Here is a 20467-nt window from a genome sequence, read left to right on the forward strand (position 1 = left end):
AACCCATTATATATTAGGCAGTAGGCCTGTTATCTCAGTGTTTTTTCCATATGAAGGCTACTTTGCGAAATATATATGTCCTCAAGCAATTAAAATATCGACCAAAAATAAAATTTTTATATTTTTCATACAATAGTAATGGTCCATTTCACCAGCTAAAGAATATCAGATCATCATTCAAAATTGTGGGCATCTTTTTCGACCTATACTCTTACCCGGTGCAAAATTTCGTGATGTATAATTGCCACTTCTAGCGAGTTTATTATCACACTACAAACAAATGACGGAATATTTTAGCCTGTAACTCTGTTATCTGATCATGCACACCAACATAATTGGCATCAATTGAAAGGTCAAGCGTTCCACTTTCAAGTATATCTCACTTGTCCAGAATGTCGCTTCCAGGAATTAAGATATAAGCTGTATATTAAAAATTTTCACAATTTTCACAAAAAAGTTTTGGTCCATTTAACCCTCTAAATATTATCCGATCGCCATCTCAAATTGCAAGCTTCTCCTTTGTAATATACTCTTACCTTATTTAAAATTACGCGTTGATCGGACTATTATTGGGACCTACAGGGCCGCTAGAAAATTGGTTAATATTATGTTTTTGGTCCATTTCAACCGCTAAATATTTCACGATCATCGCCAATAAGAAAAGGGATCTATTCTGATCTGAACCCGACCTCCACACAAAATTTCGTGACGATCGGTCCATAATTGCGGCCTGGAGCGTGTTTACAATTTATAATTGACAGACGGACGGACGGACACACATCTCAAAATCGCTTTATCTCGTCGAGATATGAAGATTGGTATACCACATTGGGGGTCTCCGACGAATATTTCGCGGTGTTACTTGAATTTTTACCAAAACAAACTTATAACACCCTTTTCCACATTGTGGTATAGGGTATAATTAGGTCGAAAGTCAGGTGGTCCTTAAATCACTAAAGTCCTAATTTATCAAGTCGTAACATTGTGTTGGGTCCCACGTCATTGCAAAAGCGAAGGAAATGACGTAGCGGAAAAACTAAAGCGTAGCAGATCTGTGTCACCCTATCTTGCAATTAACAACTCGATCAAGGGTAGACCTGTATTTTCTAGCTCACTTAGCAGCTCGTTCTTTTTTGTTCAGCTCTTTTAAGTGAACTTAGGGTGACTTAGCATATGAAGGATACCAAGGAACGGCCCTGACCTTGACATGGACTTATCTTGGTCCCTCTTTCATCTAAAGTGGACACTGACCTCCCCGTGGTGTTACCTGGGGAGTTGCCTTCAACACGCGTTAAAGAAACTGAGATAACATGTGCCGCTCGTTCAGACATAAGAACGTTAGAAATTTGGGTTGGGCGTTGGGCTAGTAACCCATTCCTCAAAAAAGCAACACACTATGAAACAACAAAGAAACAGCAACCCCCTTTAAAACTGACGACCCCCGCAAACGTGTAAGGTCCATGATCTGTTAATCTGCACGTGGAATGTTCGTACTCGTTATAGAGAAGGCGCAGTTTAAGCATTGACATATCGCTCATTTACTCAAAGAGTGACATATCTAAAAAACAACAAGTTTCGAGAAAAACGCGTTTAAGTTGGAGATGGAAATTTGACTTTTAAACTTAAAAAGGTAATTACAGAAAAAATATAATAACTACTTGGGCCATATTTTGCAAAGGGCTAGCCAGATATCAGTGCTAAATTTTTTTTGCAAGATTATGCATGATTGTGTTTTAGTGCCCCATCAACTCAAAAAACTTTTTTGTTGATGGCACACTCGTCGTAAATAATTTGTAACTCGTTTCGAGTTTTAGAGATATCAGCATGAAAATTTGCCACAAGATAAATTAAAGGTCGTAGAAAAAATAGAAGTTGCTAACCCCGAGAACTCAGTTTTTGATTTATGCCACTCTTTGAGTGAATGAGCGATATAAGAACAACAAGTAAAAGAGTATCAGTCGAACTTTGTCGACAGAGATATACGCTTAGCCTGTGTGAATGGGAACACTTCTTTTTTCAAAAACTTATGTATAATAGGGTTTTCAGAATTCTGAGTATAAGAACTTGCCGATAAAAATATAGATTTGAATTAAAGCTTAAAAGTTTTGCAGGGGAGGTACCTAAAGGAGTCATTTTGGGAGTCATTCCTCTTGATGTATATCGCGCCCACTAGTAATTTCTCTTGGTCACCATATAATTTAGAGATTTTGGAGCATTATAACAGGAAACATGGACTTGTTCACGAAAAACATAATAATGCTGTAAAGTGGGCCACTACGAGTACCTTCGGTGAAAATTTACAAAGGATCCTCGAACAGCCCCTTAACCACACAAAAATGTTGAACATTGGTATGGACTTTACCCCAAGGAGTGGACCGATAGGGCATATTTTTGCACAAAATATTTCTATATCCAAAGTTTGGATCAAATTGGTTGCTCCGTTTATTTGATATTGTGCGTACCATATTAGCTAATATTTTCGAACTTTTGTGGGGGAGGTACCGGAAAAAGTGGACATATAAGCACCACCTTCGAACTGTATTTAATATTCAAAGAAATATTACTTTATGCAAATTGTGGACCAAAACAGTATTCGGTTCGAGAGCTGTCGCGCGCACCAGCCACTACACTTGCTGGTGGTAGGGGTTTTTTTAGCTTTTGGATCATTTTCTCAAGAAGTATGGGCCCGCCACTCAAAAAATTTTACCATCGTAATAGGGGTCTTGAGTGCAACCTGTTGCAAGAAAAATCAAAACAATTTAAGAGGAGGTCCTAAACTGCACTCTTCCGACATTTTATGTGGGAGGTATCCGAAGGAGTTGACATATATTGTCCATCACGATGTGCACAGTATGGACCAGATCGGTTACTGTCTTCGAGAATTGCCGTTTTTTCTATGTGCCAGCTGATACATAGACTGTTCTAGTCCCTTGATCTGGGAGGTTCTACAATGTTCAGGCGAAATTCCAACCAATTGGCAAATACACAAATACATGAACGCACATACAAACAGACCGGTGAGTGTTAACAACTAATAGGGCTGTGGTAGTAAATAAAGGAGATGAGAAGGGGTTACAATGTCACAACGCAGAAGCATAATCGAATAGTCAAATTAAATAGAAAAAAAAGAGTAAAAAAAATGGAAAAGTGGAATGTGGGCCAACCTAGTTTGCATCATAACAAGTAGGAACGGTGTCAAGTTCGGTCGGGCCGACATTTCTATAACCTCCACCATGAGTTGTATTGAAGTAAAATGGAACACATAGTATCTTTTCGTTTAAGAAAGTACTAAATTCTGCGCCACGTCAATGCTTTTTTCTAGGAGAAGCGTAATATGATAACTGGAGGTACCTGCGTACATACCAAAGTATTAACCTTGGTTGATAAGTTTCTGCATGGAGGTTTTCTACCCATTACTGTAAACCCGCAATACCTCTTCAATGGCAACTATACTAAAACGTGCATCTATACTCACAATTCTCTATAGGCATGCTTTATATCCATATCGAATACCATCAAAATAACGAAAATCGGGTGATGCGTTTTATGGGGGATATATCAAAAAGTCGATCTTTACCGAAAAATCTCAGTGGGAATATTTTGTGCTCCCAACGAAGACTAAACATCAAATTAGCAATTTCGGCTAGACAATGTGGCCAAAACCTTCAAAATCCCGAAAATCGGGAGTTACCTAGCATGAGGTTGCATCAAATCGTATACCGATAATTCCTGACAGGAATCCTGTATCTCCCTGAATTTTAGCCATTTCTGTAGGATAATTCATAGCCGTAAATTGGCTATTTCAAAACGTGTACCTTTAACGTAAATTCCTTGCAGGAATGCCGTATATCTCCAGCGAAGACAACATACACAATTTTATATATTCCTGTAGGATAATGCGGCTAATACCTTCAAAATACCAACAATCGGGAGCTACGGTTATATGCGGGCTGTATGACCAATTTTCTGGACGGATGTTTTTTTTTTGTTCCAACGAGGACAAAGTACAACATTTCAGCCATTTCAGTGTGATATTGGAGCCAAAACCTTCAGAACACCGAAAGTTGGGTGGAACCATTCAATCGGGGCTATATGAAAACGTGGAGCAATGCCGACAAATTTCAGATGAAATGGTTAATAACACCAACGAAGAATAAATACCAAATTTGTACCGTTTCACTGGGATATTGAGGGCATAAGCTTCTAAATACCGAAAATCGAGAGGTATCGCTCTATGAGGGCTTTATGGAGACGTGGATATGAACCGACAAATTTCGGGTGGAAAGTTAAGTTCCCCCAAAAAAGACTAAATAGCAAATTTCAGCCATTTCGGTGGGCTATTGTGGCCACAAGCTTCAAAATTCTGAAAAACGGGAGGTACCGTCCTATGGGGGCTATATGAAGGCGTGAACCTATACCGACAAATTTTAGGTGGCAAGTTTAATACCCTCATCGAAGACTAAATACCAAATTTTAGCCATTGCGGCCATAACTTTCAAAATAGCGAAAAGCGGGAGGTACCGTCCTATGGGGCCTATATGAAGGCGTGGACCTATACTGACAAAGTTTTATACCCTCAACGAAGACTAAATACTAAATTTCAGATATTTCGGTGTGTTAATGAGGTGGTATATTGGGCATCAACCTTCAAAATACCGAAAATCAGGAAGTACCGTCGTATGTGGGCTATATGAAGACGTGGACCTATACTGACAAATTTCAGGTGAAAAGTTTACTGCCCCTAACGAAGACTAAATATAAAATTTCAGCCATTTCGGTGCGATATTGTGGCCACAACCTTCAAAATACCGAATATCAGGAAGTACCGTCGTATGGGGGCTATATAAACGTGGACCTATACTGACTAATTTAAGGTGGAAAGTTTAATACCCCTAACGAAGACTAAATATAAAATGTCAGCCATTTCGGAGCGACATTGTGGCCACAACCTTCAAAATACCGAAAATCAGGAAGTACCGTCGTATGGGGGCTATATGAAGGCGTGGACCTATACTGACAAATTTCAAGTGGAAAGTTTAGTACTCCAAGCGAAGACTAAATACCAAATTTCAGCCATTTCGGTGCGATATTGTGGCCACAACCTTCAAAATACCGAAAATCAGGAAGTACCGTCGTATGGGGGATATAAGAATACGTGGACCTATACTGAAAAAATTCAGGTGAAAAGTTTAATGCCCCTAACGAAGACTAAATATAAAATTTCAGCCATTTCGGTGCGATATTGTGGCCACAACCTTCAAAATACCGAAAATCAGGAAGTACCGTCGTATGGGGGCTATATGAAGGCGTGGACCTATACTGACAAATTTCAGGTTGAAAGTTTAATACCCCTAACGAAGACTAAATATAAAATTTCAGCGATTTCGATGGGATATTGTGACGACAACCTTGATAATACCGAAAATCGGGAGGTACCGTCCTATGGGGGGCTATATGAAGACGTGGACCTATACTGACAAATTTAAGGTGGAAAGTTTAATACCCCTAACGAAGACTAAATATAAAATTTCAGCCATTTCGGAGCGACATTGTGGCCACAACCTTGATGATACCGAAAATCGGGAGGTACCGTCCTATGGGGGGCTATATGAAGACGTGGACCTATACTGACAAATTTAAGGTGGAAAGTTTAATGCCCCTAACGAAGACTAAATATAAAATTTCAGCCATTTCGGTGCGATATTGTGGCCACAACCTTCAAAATACCGAAAATCAGGAAGTACCGTCGTATGGGGGCTATATGAAAACGTGGACCTATACTGACAAATTTAAGGTGGAAAGTTTAATACCCCTAACGAAGACTTAATATAAAATTTCAGCCATTTCGGAGCGACATTGTGGCCACAACCTTCAAAATACCGAAAATCAGGAAGTACCGTCGTATGGGGACTATATGAAGGCGTGGACCTATACTGACAAATTTCATGTTGAAAGTTTAATACCCCCCACGAAGACTTAATATAAAATTTCAGCCATTTCGATGGGATATTGTGGCCACAACCTTCAAAATACCGAAAATCAGGAAGTACCGTCGTATGGGGGCTATATGAAAACGTGGACCTATACTGACAAATTTAAGGTGGAAAGTTTAATACCCCTAACGAAGACTAAATATAAAATTTCAGCCATTTCGGAGCGACATTGTGGCCACATCCTTCAAAATACCGAAAATCAGGAAGTACCGTCGTATGGGGGCTATATGAAGGCGTGGACCTATACTGACAAATTTCAGGTTGAAAGTTTAATACCCCTAACGAAGACTAAATATAAAATTTCAGCCATTTCGGAGCGACATTGTGGCCACATCCTTCAAAATACCGAAAATCAGGAAGTACCGTCGTATGGGGGCTATATGAAGGCGTGGACCTATACTGACAAATTTCAAGTGGAAAGTTTGGTACTCCAAGCGAAGACTAAATATCAAATTTCAGCCATTTCGGTGCTATATTGTGGCCACAACCTTCAAAATACCGAAAATCAGGAAGTACCGTTGTATGGGGGATATAAGAATACGTGGACCTATACTGAAAAAATTCAGGTGAAAAGTTTAATGCCCCTAGCGAAGACTAAATATAAAATTTCAGCCATTTCGGTGCGATATTGTGGCCACAACCTTCAAAATACCGAAAATCAGGAAGTACCGTCGTATGGGGGCAATATGAAGGCGTGGACCTATACTGACAAATTTCATGTTGAAAGTTTAATACCCCCCACGAAGACTTAATATAAAATTTCAGCCATTTCGATGGGATATTGTGGAGACAACCTTCAAAGAACCGAAAATCGGGAGGTACTCCAAGCGAAGACTAAATACCAAATTTCAGCCATTTCTGTGGCCACAACGTTCAAAATATCAAAAACGTGGACCGATACAGCACATTTGCAATACCAAACATACTTGGAGTAATAAAAACTTCTACACCAAATTACAAAGCTCTATCTTAAAAATTGCAATCTGTATCTTGATTTCAATAGACGGGCGGACATAGTTATATCATCTTAGAATTTTACCCTTATCAAGAATATATCGCTCATTTACTCAAAGAGTGACACATTTCAAAAAATCAAGTTTCGAGAAAAACGCGTTTTAAGTTGCGGAATGAAATTTGACTTCCCAACTTAAAAAGGTTATTACACAAAAAATAAAACAACTATTGGGATAATCTTTTGTAAAGATCTTGCCAGATATCCGTGCTAAATTTCTGTGCAAGATCAAGCATGATTCGAAATATTTTAGTGCTTCATAACCTCAACAAACTTTTTTGTTGATTTATGCCAAACTCCTAGAAAACAAGCTGTAACTCGTTGAGTTTTAGAGATATCAACACGAAAATTTGACACAAGATAAAATAGAAGTCGTAGAAAAAATAGAAATTGCTAACTCAATGAACCCGTTTTTTTATTTATGCCACTCTTTGAGTAAATGAGCGATATATACATTATATGGACTCCAATGAATATTTCGATGTCTTACAAACGGAATGACAAATTTAATTATACCCTCCCTATTATGGCGGAGGGTATAATAAAGGTAATATTTTCCTCATCAATTGAGAGGGTTTCCTTTTGGTATACGCCTACTAGAAGCGGAGATATTCGCATATGAGTTTTCTCCACATACGTTTTTTGCCCATTTCGACCCCTGAATATTATCCGACCATCACCAAAATAAATAGGCTTCTTCCTCTATGGGACCCCCATTAACCCTCAAACCTGACGATCCGATCAAAATTGCGACCTGTAGCGTGATTACAAGGGACCGACGCACATAGCCAGATCGACCCAGCTCGTCGAGAGGAGGACTTCTTTCCGCGCTTTGCACAACCTGTTGCAAACAATTTCCAAACAATGCGAGCTTAAGCTACATTTTAGCGAAAAAATTTTCATATTTTGTGTGAGAGGTTCCTGAAAGAGTGGATCAATATATTAAAACGTATTCCAAATATTGCGATGTGCAAACTTTGGAGCAAATCAGTTACTCCCTTCGATAGTCGATAGAAGTACCCTAAGGAGTAGATAGATATGTCCCATCTTATGACTTAAACTAAATTTGAAAACAAATACAGTATAGCCGTGGTAATCCGGACACATGTTAATCCGGACAACGCGGAAATACGGACACTAAAATTGTCCGGATTAACGATAATTTTCTACTCCAGCAAATTCTTTAAAATATAGTTAGAAAAAAGTCGAAAATAAAAATCTGTTCGATTTTCATTACAACCAAAATCATACTTCGATTAATTGAAACTCTAATTGTGTAACATATTTTATTTTCTTTCTACATATGTATGTGCATTTTAAGTTTAGAAAACTCTTCTCACTCACATACCTCACTCTTCATCCACTCAATTGTGAATACCATTAAAAACAATATTTTTATTGTTTACACTTCGTTATAACTTCACATTCATATTCAAATTTCTATGCGAACTGTGATGAATGGGGTAGGCTGGTACAATAAAAAAATATGATTTTTTTTGTTGATAAATTATAAACGCTTCATAGAAATAACTGAAACTCGTTTACGTGGGCTGCTGCTAGTGGTTGACTGTCCGACTGGCTGGTTGGCTCCGATGTCTGACTGACTGCCTGCCTGACTAAAACCATCAATTTCAAATCAAATGTAACAATCATAACTACTTGTCTGCCGGATAGGTTAGGCAGAAGCGAGTCGTCGTTCACATAAATTGTCGGTAGGATGACTGGATGGATAGATGGCTGGTTGACGGTTTAGAATTGTTGGATAGCTGGATGATGATTATATAAAATGCTTGCCGTCGAAATACGTGCTCAAGTGTTGATTGATGTCTATGTAACGATCATTGACTTAGGTTAGTTAAGTCGAGACATACAAGCTATGTATTGATGTATGTACGTGTTTTCATATCTAGAGGTTGTAGGCACTTTAACACCAGCCATCATCATTATCATCATCTTGAAGTAGTTTTTTCAGTATTCCGAGGGTAGAAGAGGTATTATATCAATTGAAAAAATCCGGTTGTGGCTTTTTCTGTTTTGGTTTGCGGACAGCAATACTCCATCTGCATATTCAGAAGAGTCTAGGGTATTGCTTGTGATAATAATTTGAAATACATATAAACCAATTTTATAGACCAGCTGAAATCAAATATTAAATAGAAAACAATAATTTTAATTTGACAGTTTTATAACTTAATATAAGCCGCCCGAAAAAATACAATAATTTGATTACTCATCAGTTCTATTGTTTGTATACAACTCCGAGGTATTTGTATAGCGGACAAATACATAGCCGAATTGATTGAAATCCCTCAATTTAGGTCATTAGGTATACTACGGCTTGTTTGTTTTATATTATGCTAATTTTACAACACATAATTTGTGATATGATGACAATTGAATTTATTTTCTGTTATAATTTTGAATATCGTAGAATGTCCAGTAGGCAATTGTATGCGTACCCTTTACTCTCTTTAATGTCAAACTGCCAATTATCGCAAGAAAAGTGACCTAATCAGCCTTATTACGGTTGGCGTAGTCGTATCCAAAATTGCAAGTTGACGTGACGAAACGACTGATTGGTATTATGAATATATTCGCCCTTAAAAGCTAAAATATCAAATTTTAAAGAATTCTTTTGGAAAAAAATTATTAGAATTGTTAGTAGATCATGTTTAAACTTTTAATCAAGTAGAAAAGCCAACCCTACAGTTTTTACAATGAAAATAATTGTTTGGAGTAGACGTTTTTGTAGTCATTGGCGTAGTCGTTGTCGTAGGGTTATTTTATGGTATCACGAAAAATTTACGACAACGACCATTTTTTTCTCATACAAAATTAAAAAAATATATATGGTAATATTTAACAAGTAAAAAAAGTATCAATCGGCTTGGCCGACAGAGATATACCCTCAGCCTGTGTATATTGAAACAATTTTTCCCATAAAACGTAGGTATTTAGAGGGTTTTAAAAATTTTGAACGCATGAACCGACAAATATGTTGATTAGATTAAAGAGCAGAAGTTTTGCAGGGGAATTACTCAAAAGAATGGATCGACATTGACCATTATGGAAGTCGATCTCCAGCCACTACATACGTTGCCATAGGGGGGTTTTACTCCCTTTGGGCTGTCTGCTTAAGAAGTGTGGTTTTGCCCCTAAAAATTTTTACCATCATAATTGAGGCAGCGAATGCAAGTTGCTTCAACAAAAATAAAAGTGATTCGATAGCTGGTCTTAAAGTGAACTTATCCGAAATTTTGTTTGGGAGGTACTGGATGAAGTGGACAAATATAGTCCATATTTGGTCCTGATCTATATCTCGTAGATATATTAAGATGTGTTAAGTATGGACCAATTCGGCCACTCCCTTCAAAAGTTACCGTACGAATAATTTTTCCGAACATTTTTGAAATTTTGTGGGGGAGGTACCGGAAGGAGTGGACCGATATAGCCCATCTTCGAACTTAAACTAAGTTTGGGCAAAATATTACGAAAGCCAAAATTTGAACCGAATCGGTTCATCGGTTCGAGAGTTATCGTGCGCTCCAGCTAGCAGGACAGACAGCCTAAAGGCTGAGGGTATAAAAAAGTTTTTCAATCGTTGAAGTTGAGGTTCACCATTTAATAAGTCGCGAACTGTTAATATATTTTATAAAATATGAATATATTTATATTAATTGAAGTGTTTTAGCCACGATCTCATAATATGGACCATAACAAATAATTTTCGTGGAAGCTGCGTTGGTGGTAATATTTAAAAATGGGTAAAAATGTGTTGAAGTTTACAAGTTTTTTTGTGTTCTTTCTTGATTTCTGGTCAAACCACGGAAAATTCAGACATAAGCTCAAAAAAAGAATTGAAGAAAACCCCTTGGGCAACATGGTTCTAATGTATGACTTTTCGATATATACACCGCATCCCCCTACAATCGATCCTGAAATTTTGAAGTTTTGAAAACTGGGTTTTTCGAATTTTTCTTATAAATAGTGGGTGCAACTAGATAATAATCCAAACTAGTTTATAGGATTGTAGAACTCGCGATTCCACGTCGTTCGATGTATATCTCATGAGTGTGCTCCGTACAGCTTCCTAGTAATGGGAGTCCAAAGCGACAATTTGGTGCGTAAATTTTCAGAAAAAAAACCTATTTTTTGGCTTTAAAATTTACAACTGTCGTACAGGTACCCCTGAACCCCACGTGATTTTAGTTTTTTTACGTGCCGGATCTAATGAGCTCTTCCGCCGTCGAATCCATCCACTAAAACGCCGGATATAGATACCTTGAAAGTAGGAAAATCTGCAAAAATATATTTTGGCAATTCCGCGAATTGAACCGTGATTTTCTTTGATTATTTTTGCATAAATGTAATCCTTTATACGCGATTATAATATTTGCCAAAAAGGTGTGTCACAAATTACAAAGATTCAGGAGTAATATCCCTATTTATCCCAAAATAGAATGCGGTGGCACATCCGCAGTTCTTGACGAATCTGTCTAAAATAATTTATATTGACGTATTTTTAATAGGGGACCATTGAAATCGGATGCACCTTATAATCATATGCACATCGCGTAATTTTTGCCCACTTGAAGGTTTTTTGAATAGTAAGATGCAACTGATGGCACACTTTGACCGCTGAATGAAACATGGGAAAATCCATGCATATTGATAGACATGGACTCCCTGTATCCGAAAAGCACATGCACCTCAACCGATTTAAACCCATTCGCGAATTATTCGGTTTTTAACTTCTATGTTTTTTCTTTGATTGTAATTTCAATATTACTCTCTACTTCTTATTTCTATTGCTTATCACAGAAAACAAATATACTTTCACGATGACTAATTACTTTTCTCGTAGAAGAATACTTCAGGATTTGAATCGAAATTTAGCGAAATAATAGAATAACTCCCAACATTTATTTTTCAAATTTTTCGTATTTAACCAAAAATATATTTTTGAAATAATTTCCAACAATAAGTTTCCGTTCTTTGTAGTTGCTGTAATATGCAAGTTATAAACGCGATCTTTATAATTTTGGTCTCACATTTTTCTACGCGTTGTCTAGATTCTGTACGTATTTTTAAATTATTTTTTTAGAGATTTTTTGGACTCTGATTTAGAATAAATAAAATTTATTCCAAGATTTCTTCAATATTTTTTGATTTTCGCGAAAATAAAAATAAATTTAGCAACTATTTTAGCATCTACGGATAGATATCAAATGCTGCTAACGATTCATATATACATGTTCATATTACAACACAATATGAATTTTTAAATATTTTTTCTTTACAAGAGAGTAAAACCGCATATAACTATTGAGTGCAGCATCCAATTTTGTGAACGCGAACAGATTTGAAACCACGATTTTTTTCGTAACCCATGTACCAAAAATGGCGGATGTGCTCGCCAAAAAAGTTTTTAATTTTTTTTTCTATGTAATTGTAAAGGAAATTTGAAATTTACCATATTTTTTAATTGTAAAATAATTCGTTCGAAATCATCTTTTGAACAGGAACTAAGAAATTTGCATTGCAGATTTTCAATAGAAAATTTGTCATCTGATAAAAACACGAAATTTGTCATACGAAAATGAATAAAAGAAGTAAATTTTTTATTTATTTTAGTTATTTTCCAATATATTTCATTAATCATTGCCAAAAAATGTTTATACCCTATACCACAATGTGGAAAAGGGTATTATAATATCTCGACGAGATAAAGCGATTTTGAGATGTGCGTCCGTCCTTCTGTCCATTATAAATTGTAAACACGCTCCAGGCCGCAATTATGGACCGATCGTCAAAATTTTGTATGGAGGTCGGGTTCAGATAAGAATAGATCCCTATTCTTATTGGTGATGATCGTGAAATATTTAGCGGGTGAAATGGACCAAAAACACAATATTTATCCAATTTTCTAGAGGATCTGTAGGTCTCAATAATAGTCCGATCAACGCGTAATTTTAAATAAGGTAAGAGTATATCACAAAAGAGAAGCTTGCAATTTGAGATGGCGATCGGATAATATTTAGAGGGTTAAATGGACCAAAACTTTTGTGTGAAAATTGTGAAAGTTTTTAATATACAGTTTTTATCTTAATTCCTGGAAGTGACATTCCGAACAAGTGAGATATACTTGAAAGTGGAACGCTTAGCCTTTCAATTGATGCCAATTATGTTGGTGTGCATGATCAGTTAACAGAGTTACAGCCTAATATATTCCGTTATTTGTTTGTAATGTAATAATAAACTCGCTAGAAGTCGCAATTATACATCAATAGTCACGAAATTTTGGACCGGGTAAGAGTATAGGTCGAAAAAGATGCCTACAATTTTGAATGATGATCTGATATTCTTTAGAGGGTAAAATGGACCATTACTTTTGTATGAAAAACATAAAAATTTTATTTTTGGTCGATATTTTAATTCCTTGAGGATATATGAAGAAAAGACAAAATTTTTTAGTTTTCCATAAAAAAAAAATTAAAAAAATTTTTTTAAGCTACATGAAAGATTTTTGGTACATAGATTGGGAAAAAAATGCCATTCTTAAATCTGTTCGTGATACTAATTTTGGTTGTTGCGCGCAAAAGTTATGGCGGTTTCAATTCTGATAAAAAGAAAAAAATATTTAAAAGACTCTAATCATTATATTGAGAAACTCTCTTAATTAGGGGCTCCCTACATACTACATGTTTACTGATGTCCCATAACTTTAGTGAAAAAGTTGTGCATTTTCGCGGAAATTAGGAAAGAATTCCAAACAATTGGTAGTTTGCAACTTGTTTTAATAAAATTCAACCTGCTTATGCCTCTGAAAAATATATAAAAAATATGTACGTAATCTATACATCGCGAAGATTCAAATGAAACCAAAACTATACAAATCCGTTTAGTGGTTTTCATATTATAGCGAAAACAAAAAAATATATTGAGGAAATTTATAAAATTTTTGTAAGAGAAAATATTTATTAAAATTTATTTTGTGAGTTAGTTGAACAAAATGTAAGAAAAATAGGTCAGAGTTTTTCTTCTATTTTAGTTAAATTTCACGCAATAAATCACATTTTTTATTCTAATCACTTCTCGAAAACACGCTAACATCTAGCAGAAGATATGGATATCTTTCAAATAAATGTTGGGTTCCTTTAAATGGGGTATAATCTTGAAATAAAATTGTATCGGGTAATGTTCATTTTGAAATGCGTGTAAATCGCGAAATCCTCAAAATCACTTGATGCGCATGCGGTTTACCAATACAGCGAATTCTTCTCTTTTAATTTGTACACATTTGCCAGGATTTACTTTGGCCGCTAAGATGTAGCATCGTCTGCAGTTTAGTGTGCAACAAACTGTATAACGCTTATATTTTGTACAAAGTGCATACACTTTTTATGCGCATCCGATTTCACTATCAACCGTGAAAAAATACATCGATCTAAACATATTTCAATAAAATCCATCAAGAACCGTGGATGTAGCATCACACAGTATTTTTTGGATAAATCGGATACAGCTCCCACGCCACTAAATTTTTCAAAATGCTGTTTTCGCACAAACGCGAGTGATGATTCACTTTCTTCATTGAAATGGAAACGATCCACATAAAACGCGAATTAGTCAGCGATATTTTGAAAAACATTTTTCGCAAATTTTTCAATTTTTGCAGTAGCCATTTCCGCCGTTCTAGTAGATGGATTTTAATGATCTGTGATTCATATGATCCGGATCGTCGAAAAACTAAAATATCGCGGGGTACCAGCACACTCAAAACGATATTGTAAATACTGTACCCAAAAAATAGGATTTTAGAAAAAATATCACACTAAATTTTGGCCTTTGGTAGTAGATTACTCTGCTGCTGTGTGGGCTACATACTCAATATACATATCAGATTATGCGAAATCGCGAGTTCTTTAATCCTATAATTGGTTTTTCGAAATATCCGAATGCGCGTCCCAGTTACATAAAAAATACAAAAAACACCTGAAATCCGGCTTCAAAATGTCAGCATCCATAAAAGGTGGATGCAGTGGAAATTTTGGAAAGTGATACATTAGAAGTTTAATCTTCATTTTGTATTCTCCTACTTTTACTTTGGACAGATGTTCGTCATTTGAATGGTTTAATCAGAAATCGAATAGCAATGTAAAAAACCTGTTTAGCTTCAACGGGTTTTTACCTATGTTTTTTCCTTTACGCGGTCGTAACTACCACGTAAATGAATTTTTTTTGCTAAATTTTTGAGCTTTGTACAAAAACATCTAAATTAATCCAGCAATAGTCATAGTTACTGGTAAACTACAATAGCTCGCGTATTATAATAGTGCAAACCTTGGCTTCATGGAAACTAAAAAATTTTGACTTTTCCTCATATATATTTCGCAAAGTAGCCTACATATGGAAAAAAAACTACTGACCTTTCCTCTGATGTAAATTGCAATAAAGTGTTTGCTAGATAACGGGCCTACTGCCTAATATATAATGGGTTCTGTGTAGAGAACCACATTTTTATCCCATGCTACTTATTGTCTCTCCAAAAGTTTATGTAACACCACGAGATATTCGTCCTAGACCCCTTATTTGGTATGCCGAAATTCATAACTCGACGAGATAAAGCGATTTAGCGATGTGTGTCCATCTACAGGAAACCCGATCACGGAAGATGAAGTCAAATCGGCAATTCAGTCAATGAAAGTTAAGAAGACCGTCGGCCCTGATGAAATACCCGCAGAGATTTTGAAATTAATAGAGGGAAACAATATACAACTACTGCTGAAACTCTTCAATCACGTTTACGATACAGGACAGTACCCCGACGACTGGTTAAAATCTACATTTATAGCTATACCAAAAAAAGCACATGCACGAAAATGCGGTGATTATAGGCTAATTAGTCTAATGAGTCATGCCCTAAAAATATTTATTAAAATACTACATAAAAGAATCTACCCTAAGTGTGAGCCAAATATGGGGAGAACACAATTCGGTTTCAAAGAAGGCTTGGGAACGCGAGAGGCACTACTAAGTATCCAAGTCCTTATTCAAAAATGTAGAGATGTTCAAAAAGATATATTCTTATGTTTCGTCGACTACGAAAAAGCTTTCGATACGGTCAGACATGAAAAAATGATGGATATCTTGATGGATACCGGAATAACAGAAAAGGAAATAAGATGCATAAAAAACCTTTATTGGCAACAAACTGCAAACATTCAAGTTGATGGAGAACTCACTGACAATATCCCAATATCAAAAGGCGTTAGACAAGGGTGTATCCTATCACCTCTATTATTTAATTTATACTCCAACAAAATATTTCAAGAAGCAGTTGAAAACGAGCAAATTGGCGTAAGGGTGAATTACTCTGAATTAATAAACAATATACGATACGCCGACGACACAACATTAATTGCCACTAGCCTATATGGTCTACAGAAACTGGTTAACTCGCTTACTCAAAAAAGCGAATTGTACGGTCTTAAGATTAACATTAAGAAAACGAAATATATGGTAATAAGTAGAAAAACTTACCAAAACAACACATCATTGAAAATAAAAAGTGACGAAATAGAACGGGTAAGGAGTTTTAAATATCTTGGGGTCCTTATAAATGACCAATGGGATGCCTCGAGAGAGATAAAATGCCGAATAGAAATAGCTAGGCAATCCTTTTTTAACCATCGCAAAATATTAACAAGTCATGACGTGAACATCACAACAAAAATGCGCTTCATAAAATGCTATGTATGGTCCACTCTACTATATGCTGCCGAGACATGGACAATAAAGTCAATAGACGAACAAAAATTGAACGCATTTGAAATGTGGATTTATCGCAGAACACTGAAAATTCCTTGGACTGACCGAGTATCAAATGAAGAAATCTTGAGAAGAATGAACACTAAACGACAACTTCTTGATATCATAAAAAGTAGGAAGATATCCTATATGGGACACATAATGAGAAACGAAAAGTATTCTGTCATCCAGAGCATAATTAAATGTCAAATTGAGGGAAAAAGGCCAAGAGGAAGAAGAGAAATATCCTGGATAAAAAACATTTTAGAGTGGACAAATCAACCAAATGAAAGAAGCCTTATCAACGCTGCGAGGAATAGAGAGATCACCATTGCTGAATAATTTACCACAACATATTCATAAACATATATCTATATATACAGCTAAAAATACTTAATTTGTTATTGTATGATCGCCAAAATCCGAATGCGGATCGGCAAATAAAGAAGAAAGAAGAAGTCCATCTATTAAAAATTGTAAACAAGCTTAAGGCCGCAATTATGGACCGATTGTAACGAATTTTTTAAGGAGGTTGGGTTCGGGCCAGGATAGAAATGATTAGTTTTTGGTGATGATCGTGAAATGTTCAGGGGATGAAATGGACCAAAAACAAAATTTTAACCAATTTATACAAAGTTTGAGTTCATGATGAAGAAGAAGCGTACAAACCAACGTGAAGATCAGATAATACTTAGCGGGTTAAATGGACTGAAACTTTAGTGTGAAATTGGTAAAAATTTCAATAACGTAGCGGTTAAACAACGGAAGTAGTAGTACTTCATAAGTGGAATTCATTACATTTTACGTGAACTAAATTTTCCTTTCCTGCTACAAAAATGTCTTTGTCATGCTGGTTAACTTTTTGGTTTTGGTCATAAGTATTATACATTACATCTCTGATATTTGATAATTAAATTTTCACAATCATTGAAAAGAACTTCCGTGGAGAGCGATTGTCCAGGGATAGTGGTATAGGGTATCCCATGGTCGGCTCCGTCCGACTATAGACTTTTCTTACTTGTTTTGAAATTGATTTGTTTTTATTTTTATATGCAGTCGTTAACAATATGGGTCACGACTCTTTCCTCGTATTTCAACGCCATACGTGATACCGATTTGTCGTATCAAAAAACTAAAAGTTATTTATAACCGAAGAAATCCGTCCAGGGAATGATGCATGTGTTCCTTTCGACATTTTATGGATCTATGATGCTATAAAATAAAAAAATGTTGGTAGTATATAATTTTTCATCATATAAAAATGTAAACTACGCCTACGCCTACGACATTTGAACGCATACGACTACGCCAACTGTAATAACCCCCAATGTAAATCTGGACAATAAAGGCCTGGGTACATAAGCTGCCTTGCCTGATTACCTTGCTTTCCTGCTTCATTTCTGACATAATAAAAATAAAAAATAAAGGAGGCCGAGCAAATTTCGAACTGGGTTGCCCTTTTCTTTTTTATACCCTCCACCATAGGATGGGGGTATATTAAGTTTGTCACTACGTTTGTAACTGCTCGAAATAATCATTGTAGACCCCACAAAGTATATATATTCTTGATCAGCGTGCAATTCTACATCGATATAGCCATGTCCGTCCGTCTGTCCGTCTGTGGAAATCACTCTAGCGTCCGAACGGATTGACGTAGGTTGATGAAATTTTGGGAAAATATGTTATATTTACGTAGGACTTTTGGTATTGAAAGCGGGCTATGTAGGTCCACGCTTTCGTATAGCCCCCATACAAAATGAAGCGTGATGCGTCGTCGTTTTAAGGAATTTTTAAGATATTTGGCCCATTTTACAACCGAATTGGTTGTAATTTGGTACTTTGTGTCTCCAGAGGCCAAAAAATATTCCTACCAAAGTTGGGTTATATAGGTCCACGTTTTGGTATAGCCCCCATGTAAGGCCCCATATAAAGTACGCGTCATTTTAATATATTTTGAATGTATTAGACCCATTTGACCACAGAATTGGTTGTAATTTGGTATTTTGTGTCTTCAGAAGCCAGAAAACATGCGTACCAAAGTTGGGTTATATAGGTCCACGTTTTGGTATAGCCCCCACATAAGGCCCCTTATAAAGTACGCGTCATTTTAATATATTTTGAATGTATTAGACCCATTTGACCAAAGAATCGGTTGTAACTTTGTATTTTGTGTTTCCAGAGGCTAAGAAATATTTCTACCATAAAATGTTTATATAGGTCCACGTGTTGATATAGCCCCCATAATACAATATCTCCCGATTTTCGATATTTTGAACGTTTTAGCCTCATTATCACACCGAGATGGTATTTAGTCCTCTTTAGGCGTATAAAATTTTCCCCCAGAAATTTGTAGGTATAGGTCCACGCCATCATATAGCCCCCATATAGCCCCCCGAATTTCGGTATTTTGAAGGTTGTGGCCACATTAATCCACAGAAATGGCTGCAATTTGTGGTGGAGGGTATAAAAAGTTCGGCCTGACCGAACTTAACGCTTTTCTTACTTGTTATTCTTTAATCAGAAGCAAGCAAGGTAAGCAGGCGAGGCAGGTTATGTACTCAGGGCTTTATACCCCGTTTATATATAACCTGATTTAACAAACTGACTGGGTTTTAAATGTCAATTCCATTGCTTATATTTCAAACAAATCCTTATAAAGAAGGTTAACCCTGCAAAAAGCTCTAATATAAACAGCATATAATACCCCGTTTATATATAACCGGATTTAACAAACCGACTGGGTTTTAAATGTCAATTCCATTGATTATATTTCAAACAAATCCTCATAAAGAAGGTTAACCCTACAAAAAGCTCTAATATAAACAGCATATAAGACTGTATAAATTTTTTTTTTTTGAAAAGAAAAAAATTCAACAAAAATTCAATCCTAGAAGTCTATGATAAATTTTATTCAACCTTTTTTTTAAATCAAAACCAAAAACTTCATTAATCTATCAATTTCTTTACAGCATTTAACGCATTCTCAACGCAACACAAAACAAGGATCTCAGCTAAGCAGCAGTACAAAAATGGGTAACATTTTTTGGATTTTAATTTCCTCCTAATTCATTAACAACACCATTAAATGAACTAACGAACGTATCAACGAACATCCAAAGGATATCTCATTATCCGAGGTAAGTTGTACAAAAATTTGTAATTGACACTTTCATTTCAATGCAATTTGCCGTGTAAAATCGACATCAATGTCAAATTAAAGGTCCAAAAAAGAAAGTGCTAAAACATGTTGTGAGTACGCACGTTTTCAGAATAGTTGCCTTGTCCTCTCACCCACCAACTGAATGGAAAATTTAACCCATAGCTCAATGCCATTGGTGGTCAGTTCAAAATTGAAAACAGGCAACTGGTGTGTCTATGTTAATTTCAAAATTTGTTCTTAACCCAAAATTCTGTTTGCATGTCTATCCTACTGTTTGTGTAATTGTTTCTGTTTTTGTACAATGACCCAAAAATCGTATAGCCAATGGTTCTTGAATGTTTCTTAATGGCAAAATGAATTATTGTAATTACAAACAAATGTTTTTACACTTTAAGAACTGTTTCCTCTTCCTAAGGGATGGTAAGCATACTTTATGGCTTACATGAAGAAGGTTTTGTTTTAATCTTTGAGGAGACCTAAAAGTCTTCGAAG

The 20467-nt window shown here is 35.9% G+C and overlaps 1 long non-coding RNA gene across 1 annotated transcript in view; it reads left to right on the top strand.

The window, feature by feature from the left end:
- Positions 1-19952, top strand: part of LOC141405169 (uncharacterized) — a 64433-nt gene extending 44481 nt beyond the window's left edge. Inside the window, exon 3 of the long non-coding RNA XR_012413149.1 lies at positions 19785-19952. This is a non-coding gene — a long non-coding RNA (uncharacterized lncRNA). The remainder of the gene's footprint in view (positions 1-19784) is intronic.
- Positions 19953-20467: the final 515 nt, after the last annotated feature.

The sequence above is a fragment of the Musca autumnalis genome, unplaced genomic scaffold, assembly GCF_047663935.1.
Source record: "Musca autumnalis isolate F117 unplaced genomic scaffold, ASM4766393v1 scaffold_5, whole genome shotgun sequence".
NCBI classification, from domain to species: Eukaryota; Metazoa; Arthropoda; class Insecta; order Diptera; family Muscidae; genus Musca; species Musca autumnalis.